This window comes from Asparagus officinalis, chromosome 4 (genome assembly GCF_001876935.1).
Source record: "Asparagus officinalis chromosome 4, Aspof.V1, whole genome shotgun sequence".
Taxonomy (NCBI): domain Eukaryota; kingdom Viridiplantae; phylum Streptophyta; class Magnoliopsida; order Asparagales; family Asparagaceae; genus Asparagus; species Asparagus officinalis.
In genome coordinates this window covers 38,066,313-38,078,649 of record NC_033797.1, presented here as the reverse complement: position 1 = coordinate 38,078,649, position 12,337 = coordinate 38,066,313, and positions in this window count along the sequence as shown.

Below are 12,337 nucleotides of genomic sequence, written 5' to 3'. Positions count from 1 at the left end.
CACCATTTGTCAAGTTCTTATTTGATGGACCCTCATTTATAGAAGTAACATATTTTCAAGTTATTAAATTTATAAAAAATAAGGGTTCTCAATGTAAGAATCACAAATCTCCCCCATTTGAATGAGTGGAGGAGGATGTCACCATTTGTCAAGTTCTTATTTGATGGACCCTCATTTATAGAAGTAACATATTTTCAAGTTATTAAATTTATAAAAAATAAGGGTTCTCAATGTAAGAATCACAAATCTCCCCCATTTGAATGAGTGGAGGAGGATGTGTCACCTCACTACCAAGCATAAAATTTGTGCTTGGTACCAAGCATACCAATTTTTCTCATATATATATACTAGTCGTGAACACCGTGCAAAGCACACACAACATATCATTTTTTCCCGCTACAGTTAATCCAGATTTTAAATGCTACAGTATTTTTTTAAAATTTTTTTGGATTGCGATAGTTCCCGCCTCTACTACAGTTTTTAAAAAATGCTACAATATTTATATGTCCTATAGTAATATTTTTTCTCGAAAAACACTACAGTGTCTCATTTCCTATTTGCTACAGTGATAATGCTACATGAATAGTGAATCTTGGTGTAATGACCGTAAATTTCTAATATTGGTTTAAATAATTTTCTGGTATTTAAATATTAAATATTATTTTTCTAAAAGAGTATTTGTATTTTCCCCAATTTCTTTAGAATTTTCTACGATTTAAAAATACGATATTATGTTATTTTAATAAGTTTTGCTAATTATAAATTTAATCGTTTTGGTGAAAATTTTAAATAAATAGTTAATTATTCATCATTGTTATTGTTATTTTGACCATAAATTTTAATATTTATTTGGAATAAATTTTATGATATTTTTAAATTATTTAAGGGGGTATTTTCCCTGTGTTTTTCCTCTCACCGGTGTTCACTCTGTATACCTCTCCCCAATTCACGCAAACCCCTTCGCCTCGTGTTTTCCCCCAGCTCTCAACCCACGTCCTCCCAACCACCCTATCCCGTACAATCTCTCTCATTAAATTCTTCGGCAGTTCTTCTCTCTCTCCAATCCCACACTCAATCTATCTCTCTCTCTCTCACTCACTCTCAATATTATTCTCTCTCCTTATTTTAATCTAACAAAATCTCTCACTCAATCCCTCACCATACTCTCAGCTCTCCCATTCCCCAATAAACCCAACAAAGCAATCTCTCTCTCTCTCATGTTCTCTCTCCATCTCTCTCTCCAGCTCATCATCTCTTCTTCACTCTCTCTCTCCTCTTTTAAAAACCCAAGAAAACCCCCTCTTTCTTCCTCTCTCCTTCTCTCTCGTTCACGAAAACCGCCCTCCACGAGACCGCACAGCCGACCGAACTCACCTCCGACCGCCGACCGCCCAAACCGCGCCGCTCGATGTCCCTCCGGCCTGCACCACCGCCAGCGTCTCCTGCAGCCGCTCTACAACCGACCGACGCGCAGGCCCTCACCTGCGAACAGCACCCGACAAGCCACGGACCGCCCTTCCGCTCCGACCATTTCACCCCGCCAGTCACGCCCTCCAGTCGCCCCGCCCTCGAGCTCGGCTCGACTTCAGTCTCCCCTTCCGCTAGGCGACCACCAAGCCCCCATCGTCGTCCTCCTCCATCCCTCAGCCGCCGTCAACCCAAGCGCTGAACTCCGACGACCAGCCTTGAGCTCTCACCTCGTCGTCGCCTCTCGACGCTGTTCCTCCGCCTACAGACCGCCGACCGCTCGCCGTCAAAACTCCAGGCGTCAGTATCCGCGCCGTCCACGCCTGGACCGCCGTGCTCAGCCCTCACCGCACCCGCTCGCGACAGGACGCGCAGCCGGCCTGCAGCCACCTCCCCCGCGGCCGCTGCTTTGGCCACTGCCGTTGACGGCCCGAATCAGTGAGTCCACTTGCAGAAAAACTGCAGTTCCGAACGCCAACTCTCGCGCATGTTTTCCGGCCAACTCCGACCTCCGTTTCCGTCGATTCCTTCGCCGGTACGTAGCCCTTCGTGTTGTCTATCATACGGTATATTCCTTTCACTTAGGCTCCCTATCTACACCTCTCGTTATACTCGTTCGAATATCGCACGTCGCATTAACACTCTAATTGTTATTTTAGCCGTCGATTCCGCGAAACTCGTCGTAACGCTGTGCAATCACCCCGACGGCTCCTAATACAGTCCACGATATACCCAAGGCAAGATCCCGCTCTCCCTGTTTCGTAGTTGAATATTTACATTATTATGAATTATTTGCATAGTTTAATTATAACGTATTTATCAGGGTGAGATTGTTTGATGAATAATATTAGATAAATCATCATAAAATGATAAATAGTATTTTCAGAATAATTATGATAAATTAAAAGAATTTATTTCGGTAGCAGAATCATTTTCGGATAATTATATTAATTAAAAAGAATTTATTTGTGAACAAAATCATTTTAGGAAAATTGTAATAATTTAAAAGAAATTATCTTGGAAAAAGAATCATTTTAGAATAATAATAATAATTTTTTAGAAATTATCTTATGAAAGAAATCATTTTATAATGATAAATATTTTTAAAAAGAAATTATTTGGGAAAATAGACTATTTTGAATTAATGAGGATTTATCTTATAAAACGATTATTTTAAATTTACGAATTTATTCTTTTAAAAGATTATTTTTAGAATTATTATAATAAGAAAATAACTTATTTTGGAAAAAGGGATTATTTTGAAATTAAATTAAAGAATTTAAATTATAAAAGAAATCATTTTGAAGTAAATAAATTTATTATTTCAGAATATTATTTTAGAACAATTTTATGATTCAAATTCTTAATCTTGATTATCTGATATGGCATGATATTATTGCACATGATTTATTATGTCTTGTTGCGATGGAGAACCGTTGATAGTTATGACTTAGTGGCCTCGTGCGTTATGAATAGATTTAGCGACATGTGTGAGTGTGTTGACTGAGTTTAGGTGGTGAATCCGAGTTTCAATGAGGAATATGGTTGATTTAGAAAATACAAGAGAGTTGGGGTGGGAAAGTCCATGTTCATGTGATCGGATAAGGCTGTTGATGTATCTTCCAGGCCTCCCCATGATCCAGTGTAGCTTGGGGTTGGTTTGTTGGGCCAAAGTGGAGCCGGTGTAGCCACTTTGGTCCGTGAGCTTGATATTCACCTGATTCTTGCTTGAGTTCGAACAAGGCCGGAATCGGATTGCGTGTAGCCCTCTGACCGATCCAGTGTAGCGGCGTATTGGGTACACGTAGGGGATTTGTGAACAGCCAGTTATCTGATGACAGGATCGTTAACTCTGTGTGAGATGTGGACCAGTGAGTTGTGATAGGATGGTCAGTTGTTTTTTTTTCATACATAGATCGGGATTAATATTTAATTATCTACAAATTGAGACATATGGTATATACATGAGGGTTTCCTTGTTTGGATTATTTCGCTCGACGTACTACGTCTCGAATTGTAGATTTTTAAGTATTAATTTCATCTATTGTATGATCTTGTGACTCGGATGATTAGACTGATCGCTAGCTGCATGCTCTCGTTACCTGATCGATTTTGGATGCTTTATGTCTATCGTGTTTTAGTAGTGAATTTGTACGTTGATTTTGTTGGATTTCCAGTTGCACGTTTTTTGTCATTTCTGTTATCGTATCATTTCTCGCTTTGGATTTCCGTTTGTTCTATTTTCTTTGTGGGGTTGGGTCTTGCCGTGCGCCATGCACCTGACGTACACCTATTTTCTCTAGTGTACGTCAGACTTAGAAGAAGAACAGGTTCACCAGGAGCCAGAGGATTCTCAGCAGGAGTGCCTTGTAGACGGAGCAGGAGAAGGAGTCGAAGCTTATTCTTTGATGGTTCCAGTTTATTTTTGTAATTCTTTCTTTTTCCATTGATCGATGTATATTTGTATCTCTTCAGTATTCATTTGTTCAGTTTTATATAAGGGCATGTTGACCCGAATATTATGTCTCGGATGTTATCCCATTTGTCATATGGTATTTTTATTCTGAGTTTGTCTATTATATTCTTGCTGATTGTGATCGGGGACCTGTGGCTTCGCATTGTACTTATTTCCAGACGCTTAGCGTATTGGATTGAGAAGAAAAGAAAAAAAAATGAAAAAAAAATAATATTGTATATTTCTTCTCAATCTAATACGTCGCGGGCTTGTTCACGTTCCGATTCCCGGGTATTTTGGGAAGTGGGGCGTGACACTTTTGTGCTGGAGGCCTCAACTGCCATGAGATATAAGCAACCATTTTTTGAGTCTGCATCAAAACGCCTCCTAGTCCTGACAACTATGCATCTGTGTAGACAAAAAAAGTCTTGTCACTACTCGGGGTAATCAACACTGCTGCGGTAGTCAACTTGGCCTTTAGAATTTCAAAGGCATTATGACACTGCCCCCCAAACAATAGAACACCCTCTTCGTAAGGCATGTCAGTAGGGTAGCAATCTTGGAAAAGTCCTGGATAAATTTCCTATAGTAACCAGCAAGCCCCAAGAAACTACAAATTTCTATGACTGTCTACGACAGCTCCCAATCAAGAACCACCTCAACCTTTATTAGATCAACTGCAATACCATCCTTGGAAATAACATCCCATTCCCCCTCTCTCCCCGTCGAAGACCCTCCCTCCTCCCTCTCTCGACACCAACGTCGAGCTCCCCCATCGAAGACCCTCCCTCCTCCCTCTGTCGACATCGATACCGACGCTGAGCTCCCTCGTCGAAGACCCTCCCTCCTCTCGCTGTCGACACCGACGCCAACGTCGAGCACCCCCATCGAAGACCCTCCCTTCTCCCACACTCGATATGTTTTAACTTATAAGGGATTCATGTGTTTCTCTTTATGCTTGATTTTCAATGTTCTTATCTGTTTGTTTGTAAATAATAATTTTAGTAAAAGTTCTGTGAGCAGCAAGTGCTCATGATTTCCTAGAATAGCTCACAGAAATCTGGCAAGCTTACTTGGTATATGTGACGACATAAGTAATTTCTAAAGAAATTTATATTTCCTACTAGTGGCTGATTAACTTGCTTAGTAGTTCTTAGTTGCGTTGATAAATTTTTCTATTCAGTTTTTATGCTTACTTGATATTAGCTGTGATTGAATTTAATTCTTTTGGTTGAGGATAAACTTTGAAGAACATTATCTAATGCATGACATGAATATCACTAACATACAGTAAATTGCTACTTCTTTGAATGTTTCAGGGCTACGAGAGAACAATGAATGTTAAAAAGAGAACAATGAATGTTGAAACAGATGATGTGTTACCCATTGGACTAAGTAAAAATTATACCCAAAATATTATGGATATTAATGGTGAATTGCTTACAGCTCTTGTAGGCCCGAATGAGATGACTTTCATAGGAGAGGTGCCATACGAGAAAAAAGAATTTACTACATTAGAGGAGGCATACAACTACTACAATTCTTATGTAAAAAAAGGGTTTTGGAATACGCAAGGAAACAACCGATAAGTCAAGAAAGTCAAGAGAAATTATTTCTCAAGTTTTTGTTTGCAACAAGGCAGGGAGAAAAAAGTTATCAGATAAGAGAGAGTGTGAGAAACTTGTCAATCGTCGTCCAGATACTAGAGTGGATTGTCCCGTAAGAATAAAGATTAAGTTGACTTCCTCCATGACATGGATTGTCATGAAGTTTAAGGGAGAGCGTGCAACCCATCTATTATCGAGCCCTGATAAAGTGTTTAATCATTATTCCCACAGGCAAAGGCATCGCTCGAAGACTTGCAAGAGAATTATTAAGAATTTGAGTGAAGAAGGAATGACTCCTTCTACTATTGCTCGAGTGTATAATGTTATGTCCAAGAGTCTTCATGAAGAATATATTACTGCACAATAATGTATTGATCACATCAGAACTATTAGGAAGAACAACATTGGCAATGAATTCATATCCATCATAAAGAATTTTCAAGATAGGAAGGAAATCGATCCGGAATTTTACTTTTCCATAGAGCTGGATCAGTCGGGGACTATGAGGATCATGTTTTGAGCTGATGGGAGATCAAGACCTTCTTACTAAAGTTTTGGAGATGTAGTGGTGTTCGACGTCACATATAAAACCAATCATTTGAGCTTATCGTTTGCTCCATTCACATGTATAAATCATCATCGGTAGTCCATTCTCTTTGGTTGTGCGTTACTTGCAGATGAGCAAGAGGATACATTTATTTGGTTATTCATCCAATGGCTAAAATACATGTATGGGGTTGCACCAAAAGCAATTATCACCAATCAAGATGCACAAATAGGAGGAGCTATCAACCAAGTTTTTCCTAATACCCAATACTGTTTTTGTTCTTAGCATATTGGCAGACATATTGCCGAGCAGCAACTTCCAATGAAAGCACAATATGGAGATGAGATTTCTACTGCCGAGCAGCAACTTCCAATGAAAGCACAATATGGAGATGAGATTTCTACATATTTTGATAAGTGGTACCGAGCTAGCACTATTCACAATTGTGAGGAACGTTGGAAGATTTTGAAGGAGAAATTTAATATAAATGAGAATGTAGATAGTTGGCTGACAAGGATGTATAGATTGCATGCACACTGGGTAGATGCATATTTGAAAGACATATTTTGGACATGAATGACAACTAGTCAGAGGAGTGAAAGTATCAATACATTTTTTAATGGTTATGTAAATACAAAGACTAGGCTTGTGGACTTTGTATGCCAATATGACAAAGCCTTAACAAATCGTCGTGCATCTGAATCTTGAGAGGACTTTATGACATTGAATATCATGCCTGCAATGTGCCTTTGACATCCAATTGAAGTGCGACTTAGCAAGTTATATACTATGGGATCTTCAAAATATTCCAAGATGAGCTTACTAATGGGTTATCACTTTTTCATGAAGAAATGCTAAAGGAAGAGCCAAAAATAATTTATCTAGTTGGTGATTTTTCTGAAGAAAGAGAGAAAGGGGAAGAAGTTAAATATGATAAATCTAGAGAGCTTAAGGTCAAATGCTCTTGTGCACTTTTTGAAACCGACGGGATCCTTTGTAGGCATATATTGCATACCATATGGCTTCTTCAGTTGACAGTTATTCCTGATAATTATATATTTCAAAGGTAAAAAATTGATGCAAGGCACAAAACATTAGATTTTTTTTAATGTTATAGATGTAAGAAGCAATGAAGGTAGCATGGATCAGTGCGATATTATTAGATTGTGGGCAATTCGAGCCAGATTCAATGCTACCCTTGAAATGACTTCATGTTTAGCAAATGCCATTTCTATGGTGGATAGAATGCTACAATATATCACTGTTGATAGAATGCTACAAGATATCACTATATCAGTTGAGAAGGAAGAAAAGCTTAATGAGATTCATATTGTAAACTCTCAAATTAGAAGCCAAATTAGTTCAAATGCAAATGTAGTATTAAGAGATGGTGAAGAAATTTTAATTCGTGATCCTAGTAGCCCAGTCAAAATAAAGGGTCGTCCAAGAGGTGCTAGCGGGTACAAGTCAGGAATTAAAGAGTCACAATCAAAAAAGGATATAAAACATCGAAAATGTGAGAATCGTCAACAATTGGGTCACTATAATACTGGTTTCCCGATGTTGGTAAGTTACTTGAGAATTCATCTTATAATATTTATTTGCTGTTCAATTGAATTCTTTTTTGTGCACAACTCATGAATGTTTTCCATGAATAGAAAAAGTAACAGCATGTAGCATGTTCGAAGAACTTTGAGGAATGTTAGAGCATGTCAGAGCATTTTGGAGCATGTCTTCAGCATTTTGGAGCATTTGGATCATGTTAGAGCATTTTGGAGCATGTCAGAGCATGTTTGGAGCCTATAACGTGTTCGAACAACTCCTGGCTGAGCTCTGTTTCCGGGATGATGTTTGTGGTGGCAAAACCATGTAACGTCTAGGATAGTGTTTATGGCTGAGCTCTGTTTCCAGGATGATGTTTGTGGCTGAGCTCTGTTTTCAGAATTATATGGGTATTGTTTGTTGAATTTTGTTAGGATCTACATGTTTTAAAGCTCACAAGTCTTGTTGATGTTGGATGGGTTTCATTAAGGAATATGTTCAGTTTTGTTCCCTTTGGTTGCATTATAATCTATCCATCTTAATATTTTTCAACATATTGTTTTGCTTGCAGCTTAACTACTGTTCTTCATGGAGATGGTTGGATTCCTCCCCACCACCCACCCCACCCCACCCCATTTAACACCACATCTTCCCTCTTTAATGTAGGATAATGAAAGTTGATCTTAAGTTTCCTTCCAAACCCTTCTAGTTCTAATTTATGTCATGTTAGTTCTAATTTATACCATGTTTGTTTTAGTTTACACCATGTTAGTTCTAGCTACAATTATATTAGTTATGGTTGTATTCGAGTTAGTCCTTATTTGGGTCATGTTAGTCTTAGTTGGCGTCATGTTAGTTCAGAATTGGGTCATGCTAGTTATAATAAAGGTCGCGTAGTTCTATGACATGTTTGCATCTTATGTTAGTTCTATCTCATGTTAGTTCTACTGCATCTCACGTTAGTTCTATCTCATGTTAGTTCTATTAGCTCATGTTAGTTCTACTGCATCTCACGTTAGTTCTATCTCATGTTAGTTCTATTAGGAGTCATGTTAGTTGGCGTCATGTTAGTTCTAATGGATTAGTTCTATCTCATGTTAGTTCTATTAGGAGTCATGTTAGTTGGCGTCATGTTAGTTCTAATGGAGAACCTGTTTGCTAGTTCTAATTAAATTCATGTTAGTTCTATCGCAGATCATATTAGTTTTAACTTATGCCCTGTGAGTTTTAATTTATGTCATGTTAGTTCTAATTTAGAACTAGCATGTGAGTTCTAATTTATGTCATGTTAGTCCTACTTTATATCATGTTAGTTCTAGCTGCACCCATGTTAGTTCTAACATAAATCATGTTAGTTCTACCTGGGCTCATGTTGGTTCTAGCATAGATCATGTTAGTTCTAATACAAGCCGTGGTAGTCTTAATTTATACCATGTTAGTTCTAGATACACCCATATTTTACATAGGGGTGAAGGAGTGCATCATAGGCTTAAGGCAAAGAGGAAGGCGAATGAAGAGGAAACAAATAAGAACTTCTCAATAGGCTATGTAAGTATCCTGTCATGTTGAGTCTAACTTATTTCAGCTAACTGCAAACAATATCTATATTATGTCTAATCCTACTTTAAATTATAATCTCTTCATAATCTCAAATCATGGCAAAGCATATTGACGATGCTTCTGAAGATGAAGAGGAGGTGAATGATCTACCCATTGAGCAACAACTTACTTTTTGGAAAAATTCTGCTAAATTTCACAAACGAATACTATTTGCCACAAAGTAGATCAAGAGTACATATTATAAAGAATTTATGATGGAGATTAATAGTCTAAACAGAATAATTAAAGAATTTGGAAGACACGATGAAGTTATAGACCCGGTGGTGCTGAAGGCAAATATCAAACAGAAAATTGCAAAAAAATAAAGTTGAAGGCACGAGTAGCTGAGTTAGGTTACACCATGTGAGTTCTAATTTATGCTTTATAAGTTCTAATTTATACCATGTTAGTCCTAATTTATGCCACGTTAGTTCTATCGCGGCTCATGTTAGTTCTAATATATGCCACGTGAGTTCTAATTTATGCCTTGTGATTTCTAATTTGTGTCATGCGAGTTCTAATTTATGCCTTGTGAGTTCTAATTTGTACCATGTTAGTCCTAATTTATGTCATGTTAGTTCTATCATAGCTCATGTTAGTTCTAATTTATGTCATGTGAGTTCTAATTTATACCACATGAATTCTAATTTATGCCACGTGAGTTCTAATGTATACCATGTTAGTTCTAATATATGATACGTGAGTTCTAATTTATGCCTTGTGAGTTCTAATTTATATCATGTTAGTCCTAATTTATGCCATATTAGTTCTATCGCAGCTCATGTTAGTTCTAACTTATGCCACGTGAGTTCTAATTTATATCATGTTAGTTCTAATTTATACCATGTTAGTTCTATCGTGGCTCATGTTAGTTCTAATATATGACATGTGAGTTCTAATTTATGCCTTGTGAGTTCTAATTTGTACCATGTTAGTCTTAATTTATGCCATATTAGTTCTATCGCAGCTCATGTTAGTTCTAATTTATATCATGTGAGTTGTATTTATGCCATGTTAGTTCTAATTTGAACCATGTTTTATACCATATTAGTTCTGTCGTATCTCATGTTAGTTCTAATTTATACCATGTGAGTTCTAATTTATGCCACGTTGTAGGCGTCAAAAATTCCTAAATAGGTCCCTAACACGCGGCTCAAGACAAAGAGAAGATGATGAACGTCAGTATTTGAGTTACAAGAGCTTGTTTGACAACGATATACACATGAAGTGAGTCGACGGGTCAGACGAAGCAACGGAACTTCGGAATAACGGAAACGAAAGTTGATCAGGAGCCCCGCGTCATTTATGAAAGGCGGAACACCCCCGTTTCTCAGTTATTCCATGTATGATTCAATCATGGAAGCCTGTAGATCTCCTCATCGGCTTTCCAACGCATCCTGAATCACGTAAATCCAAGTTCGGAAGAGGAAAATACGGTGAATGTAAAAACAGAGCATAAAACGGTAGTCTCAGCTTAAGCTAAGACACCCCGAGGTGTCTCGGCCCAACTGAGACACCCGAGGGTGTCCGTCGCCCTAAAAAATGGTTTTTTCGCTGATTGTGCAGTTTTAACCGCTTAGATTCCCCCGGAACCTATAAATACAGCCCCAGGGCCTTTATTTTTTGGGGACTAGAATTCTCAAGCATTGGCGAAGCCCTGTCGGATTGAGGACTGAAGAGCCATGAATTTCAGAGAGGAGGAGGAGACTTCAGCGAATTTTTCGTCATAAAGAAGAGGAGTTCGTCAGATCTGCAGCCCCGTTCGTCCCTTAAGATTACCCCGTTGCGGTGATATTAAGAAGAGCAATTATCTTGCTGTTGCTGAGATAAGCGCTTCGGCTTCTTGATTCCTTCACGAATCGACGAAGCTTCGGATCTGATCTGATCGTTTGATGGTCTACGGATATCAACGTCCCCGTCACAGGCCAAGATCCCACGCAAGCAGAAGACCGATAAACGATCTCTGTGCTGTTTGACGAGAGTTGTATTTTTCTTATTTTCATTGTGTAAGAAAGTCTTATAAAAAGACTAATTTTACTTTGAATCTGTAATCGATAAACGTGTAATAGATTCAACAATGAAGATATCAACTTTCACCCCAAACAAGCTGGCGACCACAGTGGAAGCCAACAGCTTTGCTGCCGAAGCTGTTGTACCCCAGCCAACGATCAAGATCCCCGTGGCTAAAGAGGTCGAATACGAGTTCGATCAAGATCCCCGTGGCTAAAGAAGGTGATCTCCCCACTACCGCTGTTGCAATTGCACCTCGCAATAATCCGCCAGCGTCCAATGAAGCAAGATCTACAGATCTGAACTCCTCCTCGATCAAGGAGTCGGTTGCTGAAGGCGCGCTAATTTTATCAAAGAGAGCACGTCAAAGGCAACGCCAACGCCTCACATGCCAATTCGCTAAGGCTTTGGATCAGGTGGACGGACTCCGTTACCAAGCGGATTTGAAGTTCAGAAAGGGCCAAGTGGCTAAGTTATCGCCACAACAAGCATCAGGATCCTCCTCCTAACCTCCAATTTACAAATGGGTTCGGATCAAATAAACACGTTCGACTCTCGAGGAGCGCATCCAGAAGCGCCGCACACTTCTTGCGCATGCCCAGATCCTTATGCGAAAGGCACGAGAATTGCAGCGGGAAGAGGTGGTCAAGAAACCACCAAAATCTAAGCAAGTTTGGGTGCCGAAGGCAAAAATAATGCATCTACCCAAGAGACCCCAGTCGTGTCTCTCATTCGATTCTAGATCTGAGACTGCTCTCCAGCCTTCGTCAACTTCAGATCCCGCTCCTATTGCTCCCGTACCTCCGGTGAGGCCCTACGACAGCGTGGATCTCTCTAAATCCAAAATTCCATTAAAGCATCTCTTCAGTTCTCTACTCGAAGATCGAGGCAAAGCATCTGTTAAGGAACGCTTGGGACCGTTGAAGGAACCCCGAGCAAACATCCAGACTGGGGGTCGTACGTGACCTCCTAACAAGTTGATTCCTGTAACCGCTCGCTTGGGGGTGCGTACAGAAGGCCAGGAGCCCGTTAAGGTTTTACCCTCAGAAAAGTGTGATTCCAAACGAGTGACTCCTGCAGACGCCAACAAGGTATTATTTACTCAAAAGA